Source organism: Ambystoma mexicanum, chromosome 8 (assembly GCF_040938575.1).
Source record: "Ambystoma mexicanum isolate Mex_15411 chromosome 8, UKY_AmexF1_1, whole genome shotgun sequence".
NCBI lineage: Eukaryota > Metazoa > Chordata > Amphibia > Caudata > Ambystomatidae > Ambystoma > Ambystoma mexicanum.
The window spans coordinates 581,666,325-581,682,546 of record NC_090929.1 but is presented as its reverse complement, the minus strand read 5'-3'; the positions used below and the strand labels follow the sequence as shown (position 1 = coordinate 581,682,546).

General features: G+C 43.9%; 1 protein-coding gene across 7 annotated transcripts in view; it reads left to right on the top strand.

Annotated features, from left to right (window-relative positions):
- Positions 1–16,222, top strand: part of CHD5 (chromodomain helicase DNA binding protein 5) — a 2,731,226-nt gene that overhangs the window by 2,637,402 nt on the left and 77,602 nt on the right. The gene's annotated exons all lie outside the window — the stretch shown is intronic.

Below are 16,222 nucleotides of genomic sequence, written 5' to 3'. Positions count from 1 at the left end.
AGGGAGTGTTTGAGATTCTTTAGAATGGAAATTTCAGGTGTGAACCAATATTGATGCCTTGTATTAGCTCTAATAAGCCTCGACCGGGATGGAGCAGTATGGCCGATCATGGTCTGGAGAGACTTAGGGCCTCATTACACGGTAAACCCTTACCGCCTTACTACGAGGTCCCTTTGCGGGTTGGTACATTAACGCCTGCTTTTAGCAGGCGTTATAAAACGAACCCGCAAAGGGACCGGGGTGCTAATTACGGTACCGCAATTTGCGGTACTGTAATTAGCGCCTTCCCCATTCCCATTATGCCCTATGGGGCAAAAATGGGAATGGGGAAGGGCAATGGAGGAAGGAGGAATTACCGCCTTCCCAACCTTGGAATAGGGCGGTAATTCCCCTTTCCTCCAAGGCGGTACCGGTAAATTACCGGCATGAACCATGGCGCTAATAGCGCCATGGTTTACCGCCTACCGTGTAATGAGGCCCTTAGTGTAGAGATGTACCAAAGTATCAGCGTGGTTGTTGTCTGTAGTGCTTAACAAAACTGAATTCAGACAAGACTGAATGTCAAGGGAAGACATCTTTTTTAAGTTTCCGGCTCATGACCCTCATGCAGGGGTTGGAGGGTTTTTGAAAGTGGGTCTTAAATTCAATATAGAAATTCAATATATAATGATCGGACCAAATGCAAGGAGATGTCTGAAGTGTGAACTACTAGATTTTTAGCAGTCTCCCAGTCCAATATATTCTCCTTATCATTAGTAGGTTTGTTGTTCATAACCTGGTATTCAATATTGAGGAATAGGTGCAGTATGACCTGTGGCTGTCCGACTTGCATTTCTATCCCCAAACAGGGATAGATTTTTTTTTTTTAATTTTTCCTGACATTTCACATTGATGTGCCCTCTAAGAGTGTGTTATTTTAACATTTTCTCCCACCACATATGTTGGTGCTCAGAGCCTGTCATACGTTGCTGTGGGGACAATACATGCAAGAGGGCGTGCCATTGCATAATTAGAGATACCGTCCATTCCCCTTGCGAAGGACAAGTTACCTTTGTGGACAGGTACAACTTCCACATTTCTCAAAGTCATGGTAGTTAAAAAAGCACATTACACATTTTTTATTTATGTGACCTTTTGAGCATTGACCCCAAAGATTGTATCAGGAGGTATGATTTTTTTTTAAAATGTTTTGTTCATGGTTAGTCGATTATGTAATACACTTTGAAAATGATGTCAGCTTGCACATGAAGCAAGACAGCTATTTCAGTATTGGGATAATGTATCTTGTGACACATCTAGCAATATCGTCACTGATTCTCTGGGGGAAAGCTTCTCCTACATGGCCAGGGAAAGGCAGAAGCTACCTGACTTTGACGTGCAGTGGCTATCTGCGGGAGGCCCAAGTAGGGGAAAACAAACTCCAGAGGGACAGAAGAATACTAGATCAAAATAGTCTTACAGTCACAATTTCCATTGACACATATATGCCTCTGCCAGATACATTGTTGGCTTATTGTGGTACAGATGAAGAAATCCCACTTTACTGCAGTCAAACACTGTATGCACCCCCCCTTTTGTACTGAGACGAGGAAGAGTGATGGAGTAACGAAGATGATAGAAGCAGTAAGCCAATGCTGTGTTCTAGTCTTTGGAAAGCGTTACACCATGACAGAGGTTTAGAGTTGACACAGCTGAGAGAACAGGAGAAGGAAGAGAGAGGCAGATGCTGGCTCTGTCTGTGAGTTCTACTGACACTAGTCAGAACTCAGAGGACAAGCAGACCGTCAGAAACAGTTATGAGGCAGACACGAACGGCGTGCAGGAGAGGCAAACCCAAGGAAGCTTATTGCTTGAGGGCCCGGAGCGGCAAGAGCTGTGCGCAGCAGAGGGCAAAGCAAAAGCTTACTGGCTAACGAGAAGCACGCTGAGTAAGCGAACTGAAGAAGATGGAGAAGGGAAGACACGAGGAACACCGAAAGCCGCTCGGGTAAATCCAGAGAAAGCGAACGGGCTACTGGAGCGTGTGTAGCTGAATGCCGTATTGTGCTAATTAACACCATTGAAGAAGTTGATGCGGATGCAAACAATATTAGAAAAGGGTCGGTGACCCAACATTTCTGAACAGGAATTGCGAACAGTGTTGTAAAAGGGTTGAGGACCCCATTTCTAAAGGAAGCAGAAACTAACTGTAATGAGAAAGGGAGTTGGAGAATGGAAAAGCCCTGGCAGGTTAGTGAAACGGGCAAATAGGGAGTCTGGGGCTCAAAACCCTCAGAAGAAGTGAACTTTATGAAACAGAATGATATCCTGGCAGGAGAGTAAACCAGGAGTGGGAAAGGAAGTGAACCCGAAGTTGTGAAAAGTGTCAAACCAATACATAAAAGGAAGAATGATACCTCCTTTTTGGAATCAGTGGCGAGAAGTAAAACCTTGAGAATAACACTAGAACCGTAATAAAGTTACTTTGTTAAAACTACCAGAAGGTAAGCTAGCGGAACAATCAGAGGAGAATGGTAGAGCTGTACCCTGGGAAAATGAGTGGAAAATATGATGAACCAGAACAGTTCAAAGGAATTTTGTATTTAAAGGGAGACACAAGGGAAGGCCAACCCCCTTGAAACTGTGAAATAAAGAGCACCATATGCGTAAAGGAAACTCATGGACAGATTCATATTATTTAAGATTGTGACTATTTAAAGTAAATCATTGAAGCTTGCAGGAATAAACTTAAACTTTATATTTGTGGGACTCTGAAAGAAGGCTATGAAGGCAAAGTCTATGGAAATCCCCTTGTGCACATTATATTAAGCTTAGAGTGTAAGGGTCGGATTAGGGTTTTTGGAGACAGGACAGAAGACGCTCTTTTGTTTAACATTCCGACGCAGAAGGTTCTATAGTATTTTTTGAGGCAGGGAAACCCCTTTTAGCAGTAGGGATGGATAGGATTTTCGTCAACCTTCTTGGAATTTAAAAACATTATTTTGAAAATAAAAGCTATACGTCATCTTGAAACTGATTACTGTGTCCAAGTCTTACTCTTGATTCCTTACAGTTTGTAGGTAACATAGGTGTTCAGCAGGGTGCTCTGGCACAGGGGACCATTGTCTAATATTTGAAGGGTGTTATTGGCTAATTTACGTGCTACAATGCCTATGATGTGGTTTGGCCTCAAGCCTGCCCCATAGTTCTCCGGACTGGAATGAGTGTCTGTGTGCCTGGAAATGGAGAGTGACTTTCTATTTGATTATGTTTTTATAGTAAAGGGGGATTAGCTTGATCTTCGTGTGCTTTGCTAAGATGGGGTAGTAAATGGGTGGTTTTCAAGGTGTGGGATGTACTCTAGAAATGCTCAGAAATGCAGAGAAGCTTGATTATTGGCTAAGACATTATCATCATGAGGTGGTTTTGAGGGTTGATGATGCTTGGGAGGTTATTTCGGGTTAGAGGATGAAAAGGGGGAGAAGTGGTTTTGAGGAAACTGTGAGGGAAGCTGATGGTGGGTATTTGAGTGAATGTTGTCCTAGATAGCTGTTGATTTTATCGACAAAGAACATGTTTCTGCCTGAGCATTCTTTTGTTAAGTGTCAAATGGGATTGCTGGAAAATGTTGAGAGGAAGACACAATACAAGCTGATGACAGTTACGTTGTTAACACTAGTCACCTGCCTCCTATTGCTCCACCCCTGGAGGCCATCTTCAGATTCTCATAACGCATGTGATAGTGCCTAAACAAGTCAAAAGTAGCCATATGCAGGGTAGGAGGGAGGGTCACATGTGAATCTATGAAAGATACCAATGCTAGAGAACAGGAATTACAGGTAAGTTACGTATATCTTCTCCAGCATTGGATCTTTCATAGATTCACAAGCTTGTTTGACTACATTATATAGCAGTACACCCAGATGTCCATGCATGGAATGCCACGCTGGAAGGAGGATAAGGCTCACCTTCAGGATAAAGCATATCTCAGGTGAACAAATGTTGCAGTACATCCTGCTGGACTCAGGACTACACCGTCATGTCGACACAGCAGAACCTGGTGAAGGTGTGAAAGGACCTCCATCTTGCTGCCGTGCAGATGTCCCTGAGCAGGCCACCGAAAACCAGACAGCTCTAGTAGAAAGTGCTTTAGGCCGACTGGGAAGAGGCCAGTTGGCCGAGTGAGGGAAAAAGGAAATGCAGGCAGAAAAGCCCTTGGGAGATGGAGGGTCGTCACAGCCCGTTGCAGATGGGCGTGGGTCTAAATTCCACGAACATCAGTGAAGACCTTCATAATGGCTTGGAATAGCAATATAGTACTTAGGACAATCGAGGGAAAATTATGAGGGAAAAGTAGTTCCAAACGTAGAATTTGACATCAACAGGACCTTAGAGTTGTGGAAAACCAGACAAGGTGGCTAGATGGATAGCACCTGTAAGTCAACCACCCTACTAGCCGAGGAAATGGAAAGCAGTTTTCCATGGCAGGAATTTGGTGTCTGTCCTATGTAGAGACTGAAAAGAGATGTCCCATGCCTTGTTTTGTTAAGCAGGAGCCAGTGCTATTACAGGTAGAAATCCAAAGCAGGCCCTTAATAAGTGTTTTACTGAGTAAAGATGAAACTAGCAGCCAAGAGACCTTATGTAGAAACGGCAGTGGGAGCTCGAGCTTCCACCAAGATGTCTCTGCCATCCTAGGGAAAAACCAGACGTCCAGAGCGGGTCCCGCGAGGGGACCTCGTAATAGTGCAGAGTGGGTTTAACGGCGCCAGCACCATTACACCCATTCCGCACAAGTTATAATGAGGCCCCCGGTGTAGCTTGCCCAAAGTCAATTTTCATCTCTACCATGTGACAGGAGACTGTGTCTTAGCTCCTTCTTTCGTATTTAACACTATTAAATTAATAAAACCGACGCTTCTAGTGTTTTTCCATTACACCTCAACAGGCTCTCACTACGCTTTTCACGTTCATTGTATCTTCTTAAATAGATAACCATTGTCTTGGCTGCCCCAACCCTTGACACCGGCCAGACAAGCTTTCTCGTATCTTCCCTCATCCTCAGCTGTTTTCTTCTACCGCGCCACACTTTCTGCCCTTCTGTTCATGGGGTCCCAGTTTGCTAAAACACGACGTGGAACATCCAGATTCTATACCTGTATATATATATATATATATATATATATATATATATATATATTGGCGGCTCCGCCAGCAGTCTATTCACTACATATAGCCAGCCTTCATGATTACTTGGTCTACTTGCGTTTCAGCATCTGTACAATTATTAAATGGCTTGCATTTTCTTCAGTGCTCCCCACATGTGCAATATTCATTTCTGCACATGAAATGTTGCTCATTTCTTCACTTTGCCATTAGACTGTATAAGATCTATTCTCCTTCTTCATTGGCATCTCTTCTGGGTGCGTCATTTCTGCTTCATGTGACGTCACCAGTCTTCCGTTTCACTCATCTTCACACTTCTTCCGGAACCTCCTTTAAGAGACTGTCATTTCTCTGCGGGTACATCGTATAGGGCTTTCTAAATGGATACCTGGCCTCAAGGATTCTTTGAGGTAAAGAGACCATTATTGGCGTTGTGCACGTCACAATTTCCGGCTTCCAACATATAGGCAAAATAGAGGCAGGACCTCCGCTAGAGGCACTTTGCTCCTCCCCTACAAAGTGTCCTACATGCCTAGGAATGATGGAAAAAATCTTGCCTGGCAAGTGGGCGAAAACCTCCCTTTTCGTTTCCGAAATCCTTTGAAATTATAGTCAACAGAGGAAAATGTTGAGGTAGTGCAGGGATGAGAATGGGGACCCACCCAACCAACTTAACTTGTACCAGGAAACATCGTAAGTAGGCACCCTGATGTTCCCGAGTATGAGGGACTCGTTCCACATCTCCTTTGGGTAGGAGCACTAGTATCACTAGTTGAAGCGCGTGTAGACATGTTTGCCGGCTTGTCGGCAGGGAAAATTGTTGGCAGCCTTAGCACTAATTGGGAGGTGCGGCCACGGGCTGATATGAAAAATACCTAGTTGACTGATGTCATTCGTTTCTATTGGATGTCGGAACGAAGATAGGCATCCTCCCTCCGTGGTCCAAAAAGGAAGGGTGGCAATGGGTAACAGTAAAGCTTGTTGGATTTTCCTGTAGCTTAAGAAGAGCCATGATATATGGGAACATCCGTAGGGCTGAAATCTCGCTTTATACTTCTTACTTTAGACGTACAACAGACCATGTATGACCGGAAGCGGTATGTTGAGCGGTACCCTCTGCCACCCAGGGCGAAAGACATAAAAATGTTGCATCATTGCTGAGTATCAATGGGCCTTGCATAGGCATTTTACATGTGAAATTGCCATGCAAAATGCCCTTGAAATTAATTCCTTCTATACCTGAAGCTACAGGGAACTAGTTTTCCCATACAAAAGGATTTTGACGGCGAGGTGTAAAGGGCTGTCTCTTCCCAAATCGCTAAGAACAGGTATTATAGAGCCTTCGGCTCAAAAATAGGTATCTCGTAAGCTAAGCCATACTGGACGATACGCTTCACCAACAAGGTTGCAATCACAGGTTTATGTAATAGAACAGGCCTGTTATAGAGGGATGAATATTGTCAAAAATGTCATATGCAAGGATTCAATAGCAGACGAGGCCCTTCAGGGGAAGGCATCATGGAGAAGCTTGTAGTAAATCAGGCTTTTATAAGAAGAGCATGTGTTAGAGCAACCAGTCCTAGATGAAGTGCTATAGTAGGGCCTTTACTGACAAGGTCTATTTGTAGAACGAGATTACTTGTGGACTAGGAATTCATTTAGACTAGACCACCTATCAGATGAAGTACACTCTTAGAGTAGCATTTTCATTGATTGGCCTGTTACAGATTAGGGTCTCATATGGACCAAGCACCCTCGTAGACACAGTTCTTAGTTAATTATCCTGTCGTTGAATAACCCTTTCTATACCTGAAGTACCCTTGTTGACATTTTATTTTCTACTATGCTCATTGGATGATGAGGCTTTCAAGTAGATAAACTGTCTCATTGACTTTCCTTATTTCTTGATGGGCCTCCCTCGTATACTAGGCTGTCTCACAGATGGTCCTTTATGTGCACAACTCTTTAGTAGACGAGGCGCATTGGTAAGCCATGCTCTCTCGCAGACGATGCGTCTTCATCGACAGGGCGCACTCGTAAACAAGGAACACTTGTAGACACGGCGATCGCTTAAGAGGCTTCCTCATTTGAGGAACCATTCTCATAGATTAGGCTCTACCACTGGCAAGGCTGTCCCGTGGATGAGGCTGTCTCATAAACTAGGCTCTCGTAGGCTAGTATCATTGAAGAGTCTCTCATAGACAAGCCTGTCATCGACAGGCCTTGACATTGACGGTACCCTCTTGTAGACTAGCCTTTCCTTGACAAGCCTTTTCATGGAAATGGCTCACTCGTAAACTAACCTGTTGTTGATGAGCCTTCACATAGACAAGGCTCTCCTGTAAGTGAGGCTCTCCGTAGGCAAGCCTATCATGGACAATTATTTGTCATTCACAAGGCTCTCATAGACGAGGCCCCCTCATAGACGGGGCTCTCCTGTAGACTAGGTGCTTTCGTAGACAAGGCTCTCTTGTAGATGAGGCTCTGCCGTAGACGAGCCTGCCATTGACAAGAATTTCTCGCTGACGACCCTGGTGTAGACGTCGCCCTCTCGTAAACGGTTTTTCTGATGGATGAGGCTCTCTCGCTGATGAGGCTTCCTCATAGATGAGTATATACAACGGAGGAAGACTGATTACCCCACTCTTTGTCCGTGTGATTGGGTTTTGTTCATCACTGGTTAACCTTTAAGCATTTTGGTTATTCACATTATATCCACATACAGTTTACTTACAAAAATAGTTTTTTCAATACTTTGAAAAACAAATAAAAACAATGTATTATATCATAAAAAATTGGTGTTCAACTTTTTCTTGTACCAAATGAGAATTTATCAAGGTGGGGTTAGTACATGACTTAGGTTCTTATGTAACGTGTGTAGCACTTCTTCCCAGTTCGTTATAGGGCACAGCAGGTAACTGGAAAAAAACATTTTTTCACAACATAAAACCATTTTTTTATGTATGGAGAGGCTTCAATTATAGTCTTCAACTGGATGAGGCTCTTTAGTTGGGCCTCATAGATAGTCTACATATGTTTCGGCCTTGCTTTCTATTGGGCGTTATCTCTAATGCCTTTTTTATATTTTTGTTGGGCCTTCTGCAGGACTAATACATTTCTTTGTGTTTGAGACTCAATCATTGGTCCCCCTTGGATATCTCTGTGTCTTTCACAGTGATTAGCAAATACATTCGGACTTGAGCCGTTCTGTCAAGGATGATTTCTTCTAACTTTACTATGCAGATGTCTTCTTGGTCTTATTTGCCTGATATTATAAGTAGTTTTTTTGTATAGATCTTTTTTGTCATGCTTATTCTTAGCCATAGGTATTATTTTGGTTCTCCTTTCTGTTTTCTTATCCTGCACATCTTTTGCAGTATATGGGATGTAACCTTTAGTTTTTCCTCTTTTTCCGCTCGAAAGATCTGTTTCCACAGCGTTCCAGGCAAGTGTCTCTCATAGACGACGCTCCTGTCATTGGCTAGGATCTCTTAGACGAGGCTCCCTCATAGATGAGGCTCTCTTGTAGACAAGCCTTTCCGGTAGACAAGCCTTCAGCATGGATGAAGCTCTCTCAGAGACTAGACTTTTGTAGACGAAGCACCGTGGCACCCGACTCTTCCACTTGACTACACTTATTGTGAGACAATATGCTACATGTATAGCCATGTGCTTCATAATACTGTTGAAAAACAATCCGACAAATGTCACTTTAAGCATTGGTATCAGATGCATCATGCGTATTCAGTGTACAAACCCCTTTACTGTGGTAAATTCTTTGAACATAAATGGACTAAAGAGCCAGAATGAAAGTTGTGGGATGAGCAAAAGCAGTAAAGACTTCTCTTTTGGCTATATTCTACACAGATAAATGTGTTAAAAGACTGTAACTGGGCAGGTTTGGAAAGGCTCTCTAAGATCCATCATGGTGACGAGAAGAAGGCACACTTCAATAAACTCTGCCCTAAGGAGCAAAGTAAACCACTGCCCTACCTAGAGTGTAGAAGCTCCCAAACTCCACAATAGTAAACTACTTATCTGTAGCTTTCAGAAGATGTAAAGTTGTATGTCAAACATTTTCTCGAAAAAAAACATTGAGTACAGTGAGAACTTTGGAGAGGACTCCCAGCACTGAATGTGTGGTAAAGAATCTGAAGATGGCCTACAGGGGAGGAGCTGTAGGAGGCACTGCCTACCGGCTGAGGGGTAAATTACACAAAACAACACTCAGAGAACACTAAACTGACTGCAGTGTTTTCTTCATTCCAAATGAAACTTTTTTAATGTTACCAAGGATTCGCACTCTAACAACAGGGAATATACAAACAAGCATGTGAATCTATAAAAGATCCAATGCTGGAGAACTGACACTGCATGTGATTTTGCCGCATAAATCGGTGGGTGCTATGAAAAGGCAGGTAATCACTTGCCTCAATAAGTCATGCTTACAGTCTTTGAATGGTGGGCCAGTTTTAAACTGCAAGATATTAAGGTTTCAGATGGACTTCTGACGTTATGGTCTGCTTTGGCCTTCCGCTAGCAGTGTTCATTCTTCGGGAGAGAAAATCTCTGAAACAGAAGCATTTTAGTGTGACAGAAAAAGCTGCATTGAACTGTGACACAAAAAAGTGGCAACACACAATGAAATGTTTTAGCAGGGAAGAAAGTTAAAAGGACAGGGGAATGATGACAAAGTTTCCTTGTTGTACCGTTCATCTGTCATACACAATGTGAATCAGTGATAAGGGGAAAACACTGAAAATATCATGCGAGTCTGATGTGGAGATAAGGTGCCCAAGGTATTTGGTCATTGGATGGAAAAAAGGCACAGGGAGGATGGGCCAGAATAGAGGTATTAAAAGTGACTGCAGACAGGAAAGTGGGTTCTATTTTTAACTTGGGGATTTGGTTTGACATGACTTGTCACCGCATTTGACTTGATGAGTAGGCTGCTCCCTGGAAAGCGATTTGAGGAGGCCACTCAATAGGCAACCCGCAGCACTTTCATTTTCGGAGAGAAGACCCATCTGCTTTGCCCAAAGTCCCAGCCTGGCCACAGCTAAAACAATGCCACCCCTGGCAGAGGATCTCTAAGTATTGTTCTATGCTCAGGGATAGTAGGAAACTATTTGGCAGATATATGGTCATATTTTTCCACATACAGACAATGGTCCATCTGAAGCTACCCCTGACTGAGACTTGCCTTGTCAGTAAAATTGAAAACTGTATATTAAAGTGAAAGGGAATAAGGTTCTTGGAACACATGGTGCCTAATTTACAAAAGTGTTTTCCAATGGGAAAACCCCTTTAAAAAACGCTTTGTAAGTCAGGACCATTACATGCTATTCATTGAAATAACTGTTCTCATGTCTGTGCGGAGTGCAAAACAAAGGCCCTCTCTTTTCCTCATTATTTCTCACTGTGACCTAGGACATGCAGAGATTAAAAGTCAGTCTTATTTATGAAAATATTTTTCTCCCCACATACTATGAGATTTATGTTTGGTTCACAATTGTTACATGGTTCTCACTGTGGAAAATTGAGTTGTGTTCATAAAATATGCCAAGTATTTATTTTGTATGCTTTCCTGTTTAATTCTCAATAAGATTTATTGCAAAACTGAATTCGAATTGCTTGTATATTTACTGGTAATACTTTCACATTTATTTTATGCGAGAAAGGGACAGAGCAAGTCCAGTTTATAATCAAGCAAAATCTAAATTCTGATAACTTTTATTGGATTAACAAACTATGGTGCTGCGATGGTTGTTCCATAAGCTTTCGACGTCCCAGATACCTCTTAAGCATATGGTAGTTACAAGGCAAATGTGAAACAAAAGAAAAAACACACAGAGCTGGTCATCACTTTTACATGGGAAAAGGGGCACGGGATTCTGTCACTTCAAACTCAACTGGCTGCAGGAAAAAAGTATGCCAGGAATTCAGTCTTGCAAGGCCCCTTTAATCTGAAGGGCCACAAAAGCATGTGTCTATTTTAGTTTTCAAACACTGTTTCCAAACACTGAGTTCCAAAACACCCCAAGGTCCACAAACCAGGAAATCCATGTCGTCCAATCATCTCTGGAGTTAGTACAATAACCAAAGCCATATCTGGATATATTGATGTGCTCCTAAACAAATTGGTGTTGGGCACAAACAGCTTTGTACAGGACACAACATATTTCCTCAGGAAGATTTAAGAGGTAGAATGTGTACCAACTGATGCACTATTGACCACTTTGGATGTCCCCTCACTTTATTCCAACATTCCAAATGAAGATGGAACAGCTGCATGGCAGAGTTTCCTGCAAAACACAAGCCCCTACACAGACATTCCAATTAGAGCCATAACGGATCTCATGTGGTTCATACTTACACACAACAATTTCTGCTTTAATGGAAGACATTCCTCCAAAAGATTGGAACTGCCATGGGCACACGAATGCCACCACATTATGCTAACATCTTCATGGCAGACCTCGAGCAGCGGTTTTTACAACAACAATCCCAGAAACAACTACCATACATGTGCTACATCGATAACATTTTCTTGCTTTGGACAGAAGGCGAAGATTCCCTGAAACAATTCTATGAATCCCTAAATAGCTTCCACCACTGCATTAAGTTCACCATAGAATACTGCAAGTTGAGCATACACTTAATGGACACTACACTTAAATGACACCAGAATTTCTGATGGAAACAACAGTCTCCTAAAAACATCTGGTATACAGGAAACCAACAAACAAGAACAAATACCTTCACAGGACAAGTTTTCATACAAGCCACACGAAACAATCTATCATCTTCAGCCAGGCCATCCGATACTAACATATATGCTCCAACAGGAAGACAAGAGACAACCAACTTGCCACACTTTTTGTACCTCCTTCTGGAAAAACTGACAATCACCCAGGCAAATTAACAAGGCATTTGATCGGACATTGAGAATACCCAGAAAATACCTGCTTCAATACAGAGACAGTGAACCCAGGAAAGAATGCCCTTGGTCGTCACAGTGAAACCCCGGAAACAATGCCCTTGGTCATCACCTATCATCCAGCACTAACACAACTAAATAGAATTGTTAAGGACCTATAATCAATATTGAACAGAGATGAGGAAATGTATTTATTTATTTATTAACATTTATATAGCGCACAGCAGCCCTAGGGCATAGTGGTGCTGTTACAGTGAACAAATCTGGTTACAGGGTGTATAACAGTTTACAGAGAAATGCATTAGACATGCTAGGGTACGGCATATCTGTTAGGTTATACATGCTTAGTTACAGTTGACATAATAGGGTGAGAGGTACTAATGTGAAGTTGTGTGTGTCAGTTGAACAGTCTGGTTTTGAGGCTTTTGCGGAAGATGGTGAGGGAGGTTCAGCTCTAAGGGCGTGTGGCAGGGCGTTCCAGAGTTTAGGCGCTAGGTCTTTTGATGGGCGGGATGTGCAGCTGGTTAGTATGGTACGTTCTTCTGGGCCTTGAGGAGGTGTATTTCTGTAAGGTTTCGGATAGGTAGGAGGGAGCTGAGAGGCTAAGGCATCTATGCCTTAAAGTAAGAGTCTTAAATGTGATTCTTTCCTTAACCGGGAGCCAATGGGCCTCTTGTCTGGCTTGTGTAATGTGGTCTCTTTTGGGGATGTTAAGTGCTGCCCTGAGTGCGTTGTTTTGGACTGTTTGTAGTCTGTGTATGTTTTTAGCTGAGGTGCCTGCAAGGAGAGCATTGCAGTAATCAAGATTGGCCCCAATAGTGGCCCTGGCAATGGAGAGGCAGTTTTGGTTGGAGAGGAATGGCTTGATGGCGTTTATACCTTTGGGGGTGTGGGCAGAGGTGATAGCACTAACCTGTCTATTCATGGATAGAGTGGAGTCGAGATAGACCCCAAGGGTCTTCACTGAGGCAGAGACGGGGATGGTGATGTTATCAATAAGGAAGTTGCTGTACTTTTGGTTCAGTTTGGCCAGTATTGTTTTCGGACCTAGGAGAATGATCTCTGTTTTGTCTCCATTAAGGCATAGCCTATTTGCTGCCATCCATGCTTGGGTGGTAGAGTATATTTGGAGAAGGGCTGCAGAGTCATGGTCATACGCGTCGGTAAGGGGAAGGAGAACCTGCGTGTCATCAGCATAGTTTGTGTAAGCTATGCTGAAGGAGTCCAGTTTGTCGAAAAGAGGCTTGGTAAATAGGTTGTATAGAGTGGGCGCAGTGCAAGAACCCTGTGGGACACCGCAGTGGATGGTGGTGGGAGCAGCATTGACAGAGTCTGAGAAGGCTTTCATAGCTCTGCCTTCTAGGGCAGGTGGTTATCCATGAGGAGGCATGTTTAGAGAAGTGGGCTGCGTTGGTCAGGTGGGAGGTAAGTATTTTATGATCGACGAGGTTGAACGCAGCTGATAGGTCCAATAGTAGTAGGAGGGCCGGTTTACCTTTATCCATTATCTTAGTTATTTGATTTTTTAGGTCTAGGGGTGCCGTTTCGGTGCCATAGCCTTTGCAAAATCCAGATTGTCTTTTGCCTAGGATGGAGTTGGTTTCAAGGAAATGCTGAATCTGGTTGTGGGCGGCTTGTATTTTAAGCAAAAAAGGGACGGTTGTAATGGGACAGTAGTTGTTGGGGGAGGCAGGAACTGAGTGATGGCTTTTGAAGAAGGGAGCGCACCCAAGCTTCTTTTAGACTGGATGGGACAGTGCCTGAAGTGAAAGAGGCATTGATGAATGCTGTGATGATGGGGTCCAAGGAGTCAGCGCATTCTTTAATGATGCTTGGTGGACAGACATCGCCGTTGAAAGTGGATGGTTTGAGGTGTTGGAGAAGAGCTGTGACTTCGGTAACAAAGACTTCTCTAAGAGCAAAGAGAGGGGGGGATTAGGCATATCGGTGGTGGGTCTGGCAGGAGTGTCAGGGCTGGAGTTGGGTAGGGCATTACGCTGTGCTGGTATTTTGTCTTGGATGAGAGTGATTTTGTTTAGAAGTGCAGTTTGAATGCTGGTGCACCATGCTTCATCTTTAATGATTTCGTCCGGGCCGGTGAGGGGGTGGTGAGGTATTTGAAGATTGTGAACAGCTCCTTGGACTTTGAGTTACCTTTAGAGATTCAGAGGTTGATGGCATTGGATTTGGCAAGGAAGATAGCTTTTTTGTATTGCTTTGAGATTCTTTTAAATTCCTCATTGTTGGAATCAGAAGGATTGGACTGCCAGTTGGTAAGGGCTGTGCCTTTGTTGGAGCGGAAGGTGAGTAGGTCATCCATGGATTTCTTTTCTTTTTTTGCTTCGAGCGGGGCTATTGCATTGATGGCTCTAGTGAGCGTGTGAGCGTAGATGTCGGCAAGGGTGTTAGGGTCATTGACGAAAGGGGGTTTCAGTTCCTTGACATCTAGAAGGGGGCGGAGGTTGTTAGCAGTGAGTTTTTTGGAGCTTCTGACTATGGCTGGAGGGGCATGTAAGAGTGGTTTGGTGGTGGGCTTAATGGGGATGGAGAATTGGATGCAGTTGTGATCAGTCCACGGGTAAGCCATGTTGGATGTTATGGTGGAGGAGCGGTTATGGTCTGCCACCCAGTCCAGGGTACGGCCTTTAGAGTATGTGGGGAGAATTACTTTTTTGTGTGAAGCCGAGATCTTTAAGTTCTCTGATGAGGGTTGAGGCTGCTTTATCCTTAGGATCGGCGAAGCCAAGATTGAGGACATCTAATAAGATGGATTTGGTTAAGTTTTTTAGATTGTTGCTAAGGACGTGGAGGAGTTGCCCTTGGAGATATGGGGGTGTGCCAGGGGGCCTGTAAAGAATGTGTATTTTTATAGTGCAGTTTGCAGATAGGGGTAGTTTAGCTGAGAGGAGGTCGGTCCCTTTTTCCCAGGTGTGGTTAGATAGTCAGACAGGGAACTTGTCCTTGGTTAGGAGAGCAACAACCTCCACTTTTGGAGAGTTGTCTGTTCTGTCGGAGGATGGAGTAGCCCTGTGGGAGGGTGAGCGTGATGACTGGGTCTGAGGCCTCATTTAGCCAAGTTTCCGTAATGGCAAGTAGGTCTAGGTCAAGTGTGGTTATGAAGTCGTTAATCTCAAGGGCGTGCGCTTGGAGGGATCGAGTATTAATGGGGGCGAATTTATGTTGGTTTGTAGGTGTGGTCTTTTTGGGGTTGGAAACGTGAGGGGAATAATTGGTGTGGCATTGTGAGGGGGTTACTGATGACGTGGATGAGCGAGTACAACTGGCCGGGGAGGGTCCTGGTATGTTGGAGCGTTGTGTGCGGGGGTGCTGCGGCGTGATTTGGTGTGCAGATGTTGGTTTGTGTGGAATGGGTTTGGTCAGGATGTGCTGGGGAGGTGTGTAATTAGCCATAGTGATGGAGCCTAGCTTTAGATTTCTCCTTGATCTTGTGTTGGGAAGGCTAGGGTGAAGCATAGGCTCGGTACGAGCTCTGAGCCTTGAGTTCCTGAGTTTGTCTTGTGTTATGAGGTCTATGTGGGTTACGAGGTTGCTCACAACAGTAGGCCTAATGAGTTTATGTGGTGAAAGCGGGGAGAGGTGTGTGTAGAGGGTAATCGGTGTGCTTGTGTTTGTGTTCAGGAGTGCGATCAAAGTGAGCGCTATTGTGAAGAGTGGGAGTGATGGTGGTGGTGTGTGATGTGTGTCTAGGTGTGAAGGCAGGAGTGGGGGATGGTGAAGTAATGTAGGATACATTGGGTAGGGTGCTGTATATGGCAAAGTGGTGGGGATGGCAGATGTTTTGAGCGAGGAGGGCTAAGAGGTGGTGGTAACTCTTGGAAGATACAGAGGGCAAGGTGTGATGTTCACAGTGGGCTACTATATAGCAGTCAATGTTCAATGGCTCAGTAGTCTGAGGTAGTTCTATGATGGGGAGCAGAGAGTGCTGAATGCAGTTTCTAAGTTGAGAGTGCAGTGGGCTAGAGGCAGCTTTCGTTATTCAGTTATTAATGCGGGGGGCTGAGTGAGATGAACAAGTTACTTCTTACCTGGTAACGTTCTTTCGATGGGATGTTCCTCCGACGTATCTTTGCTAGATTATCTCCCAGCTTGCTGGCCTCGGAAATTTTTTTCAGTAGA